This window comes from Cannabis sativa, unplaced genomic scaffold (genome assembly GCF_029168945.1).
Source record: "Cannabis sativa cultivar Pink pepper isolate KNU-18-1 unplaced genomic scaffold, ASM2916894v1 Contig7, whole genome shotgun sequence".
Classification (NCBI taxonomy): Eukaryota; Viridiplantae; Streptophyta; class Magnoliopsida; order Rosales; family Cannabaceae; genus Cannabis; species Cannabis sativa.
The window spans coordinates 7,087,711-7,092,113 of NW_026870043.1; positions in this window are offsets into that span (position 1 = coordinate 7,087,711).

A 4,403-nucleotide genomic window follows, 5' to 3' on the forward strand; every position below is an offset into this window, starting at 1 on the left:
AAGAAAGATCATCAGCAAAGGAGTTTCAGCATCAAAGATTCAGAGAAAGAGATCCAGGTTCAGATATTGATAATGCTCTGCTACAGAAAGGAATCAAGGGCTAGATATCTGAACGGAAGGAGTCATATTATTCCGCTGCACCCAATGTAAGGTTTCCTAAACTTTATATGTGTTTATTTCATCGTTTTAGAAAGTTCATATTGAGGGTGTTAATCAACATACTTGTGAGTAGATCTAAGATCCTGGTAAAATAATTTCCAACACTAGGTCCAAGTCTGTGTTTGGGATCGTGTCCCAGATTTAGGTCCAGGTGCGAGTCTCAGTTCCGGTCTGGATACAAGACCGTGTAAGGGCCCGAGTTCCAGTCTCAGTTAGGGTATGACGCTAGGTCTGTGTTCGGTTCTAGGTCTGGGTCCGGGTCCTAGTCACGGTCCTAGTCTTGTTCTAGGGTCCTGGTTCGGCGATTCTTGTACAGGTTCTAATTTTGGGTCCCAGGTCTAGGTTTGGGTTTGGGTTTGGTTCTTCGTCTGGATTCTGTTCCTAGTCTGATTCCCAGATCTAGACACCGACTACAACTCTGTTCCAGGCCCCGTTACCAGAATCCTGAGTCAACATCTGGATCACTGTCCTGGGTCTCGGTCTGGTTCTTGTTCAGGTCCTAGGTCCCATTTCTGAGGGTTTGGGATCGAGACTGGGGTGTGGTTGTAGGTCCTAACCCTTGTTCTATGTCCTTAGTTTTTTTCCATGTTTGGGTTTGAGTTCAGGTTCGGGTTCGGGTCCCGAGTCAAGGTTTGCATTGGGATCCGGGTCCGGCTTCCAATTCGGGTCTAGGTGTGATTTGGAGTCCGGGTCCTGGTCCGATTACGGTTCTGGATCTAGGTCCAATTTCAGTTATGATTCAAAGTCCAAGTCCTAGTTTTGTCCCGTTCAACTTTCAGTTTTGGTTACAATTTTGGGTCACAAGGTACGGGTTTCGGTCCACTTTTGGGTTTGGGACTGGGTTCAGGTCCAGGTGTGGGTTCGGGTCCTTTTCAGTGTTTGGGTCCAAGGCTGGGTCCCAAAGCCAGACACCGACTACGGATTTTGTCGAAGCCTTGGGTCCAGATCTGAATCCCAATCTTGGGTTGAGGTCTTGTTCCATTTCTGGTGCCGGGTCACGAGCTAGGTCCTAGGTTCAAGTTCGGTAGGTCACAGTCCTAGTTCTGATTCCCCGGTCCCTATCCTGATTCTGGGTCCAGGTCCCTGTTATTGTGTGGGTTTGGGTCCCGGTCTAGGTTCAGGTTCGAGTTTAGGTCTCTTTCTGGGCTTTGATCTGGGTTCAGGTTTGGGTTTAGTTCCTGGCCCCAGTCCTAGTCCTAGTTCGGTTCTAGTTCCATTTGCGATTCTGAGTTTGAGTTTGGGTATGAGTTCGGGTCGAAGTTCGAGTCCTGGTCTGAGTTTGGGTTCTGGTCAAGATTTAAGTCTAGGTCCAAATCAGGCTCCGGGTGTGGGTTCTCGTCCATGGTCTTGGTCTAAGGCCTTGATTCTGATCCTGCTCTGGGTTCGAGTTTGGGTCCGGGTGCGGGTCTAGCTTTGGGTATGATTCTAGGTGGGGGTTTGAGTTCGGGTCTGAGTCTGTGTCTGGGTTTGTGTCCAAGTCTGGACCCCGATCTGGGTCTAGGTTCGGGTCCAGGTCCAAGTTAGGGTCCTGAGTGCGGGTCAAAGTTTGGGTCTGGGTCAGGATCTCGGTCCAGATCTAGGTCCAACATTTCGATCCCAGTCTTGGTCTTGGTTCGAGTCCAGGCTCGTATCCGAATCCCTCTCTAGGTCCAAGTCTGTGTTTAGGATCGTGTCCCAGATTTAGGTCCACCTCCGGGTATCAATTCCGGTCTGGGTACACGACTCTATTTGGGTTCGGGTTCGGGTTTGGTTCTTCGTCTGGGTTCTTGTCCTACTCTGAGTCAAAAATCTAGACACCGACTACTGGTCTATTCCAGGCCACGTTACCTGAATCCCAAGTCAAGATCTGGATCACAGTCACGGGTCTCGGTCTGGTTCTGGTTCAAGTCCCAGGTCCCATTTCAAAGTTTGGGTTCGGGATCGAGACTAGGGTGTGGTTCTAGGTCCCGACGCTGGTTCTGTCTCCCTAGTCTGGTTCCATGTTTGGATCTGAGTTCAGGTTCGGGTTCGTGTCCCGAGTCCAGGTTTGGGTTGGGATCCGGGTCCTGCTCCCAATTCGGGTCTAGCTCTTATTTGGAGTCCGGGTCGTTGTCCAGTTACGGTTCTGGATCTAGGTCAAATTTCAGTTATGATTCCAACTCCAAATCCTTGTTCCAGTCCTGGTGAACTTCCTGTTTTGGTTCCAATTTTGGGTCACAAGGTACGGGTTCAGGTCAACTTTTGGGTTTTGGACTGGGTTCAGGTCCTGGTCCTTGTGAGGGTTTGGGTCCAAGGTTGGGTCCCAAATCCAGACACCGACTACGGGTTTTGTCCAAGCCATGGGTCCCGGTCCTAGTTCTTTTTGCCAAGTCCCTATCCTAAATCTCGGTCAAAGTCTCGGTTATTGTGTGGGTTTTGGTCCCGGTCTAGGTTCGGGTTCGAGTCCTAGTCTCGGTTCAGGTTTAGGTCTCTGTCTGGGTTTTGATATGGGTTCGGGTTTGGGTTTCGGTCATTGTCCTGTTCCTAGTCCTAGTTCGGTTCTAGTTCCATTTGCGATTCTGAGTTCGAGTTTGGGTTTGAGTTCGGCTCAAAGTTTGAGTCCTTGTCTAAGTTTGGCTTCGGGTCTGGATTTCAGTCTAGGTCCAGATCAGGCTCCTGGTGTGGGTTGGCGTCCTAGGTCTTGGTCTAGGATGGGTTTAAGTCCCAAGTTCCAATCCCGATCTGAGTCTGGATTCAGTTCTGGGTCTAAGTCATTTGTTCTGATCCTGGTCTAGGTTCGAGTTTGGGTCCGGGTCCGGGTCTAGCTTTGGGTCTGATTCTAGGTGTGGGTTTGAGTTCGGGTTTGAGTCTGAGTCTGCGTCCGGGTTTGTTTCCAGGTTTGGACCCCAACATGGGTCTAGGTTCGGGTCCAGGTCCAAGTTGGCGTCCCGAGTGCGGGTCCAAGTTTTGGTCTTGGTTAGGATCTCAGTGCAGATCTAGGTCCAGCATTTCGATCCAAGTCTGGGTCTTGGTCAGAGTCCAGGTTCGTATCCAGATCTATATCTAGGTCCAAGTCTATGTTTGGGATCGTGTCCCAGATTTAGGTCAAGGTCTGGGTCTCAGCTCTGGTTGGGAACACGACCATGTCGGGGCTCGAGTTCTAGTCTCAGTTTGAGTCTGAGGCTAGGTCTGTTTTTGGTTCTAGGTCTGGGTCCAGGACTTGGTCACGGCCCTATTATTGTTCTAGGGTCCTGGTTCGGCGATTCTTGTTCAGGATCTATTTTGGGTCCCAGGTCTAGGTTTGGGTTCGAGTTTTGTTCTTCGTCTGGGTTCTGGTCCTAGTCTGAGTTGTAGATCTAGACACCGAATACTAGTCTCTTCCAGGCCCCGTTACCCCGAATTCGGAGTAAAGATCTAGATCACTGTCACGGGTCTCGGTCTTGTTCTGGTTCAGGTCCCAGGTCCCATTTCTGAGTTTGGGTTTCGGATCGAGATTGTGGTGCGGTTCTAGGTCCCGACCTTGATTCTGTGTCCATAGTCTAGTTCCATGTTTGGGTCTGAGTTCAGGTTCAGGTTCGGGTCCCAAGTCCAGGTTTGGGTTGGGATCAGGGTTAGGCTCCCAATTTGGGTCTAGGACTTATTTGGAGTCCGAGTCCTTGTCCGGTTACGGTTCTGGATCTAGGTCAAATTTCAGTTATGATTCCAAGACCAAATCCTAGTTCCAGTCCCGGTCAACTTCCCATTTTGGTTCCAATTTTGGGTCACAAGGTATGGGTTCAGGTCAACTTTTGTGTTTGGGACTGGGTTTAGGTCCGGGTCCTTGTGAGGGTTTGGGTCCAAGGTTGGGTCCCAAATCTAGACACCGACTACGGGTTTTGTCCAAGCGATGGGTCAAGATCCGGATCCAAATCTCGGGACCCAGTCTGGTTCCATTTCTTGTGCCGGGTCACGAGCTGGGTCATAGGTTCAAGTTCGGGTCTGGGTCGGGTATAGGTGTGTTGGGTTTTATGCCCTAAATAAAACTCATTTCATATAATCAGATTTACGTATTAATAAAGATCAGAAATAACATTTTATGTTGCATGGTTCACAGGATTTATTTCATGATTATATGTATATAATGTATGAATTCTTTTTAATTCCAGAACATATGTGTTGGTTAAAGATTATAGTGTTGTCAGCACAGTGGAATATAATCTTTATTATATGTTCAAAAGTTTATTCCCTGATTTGTCAGAACACTGGATTTAGACTGAGATGGTATAATCAGCGATAGGTATTCTTAC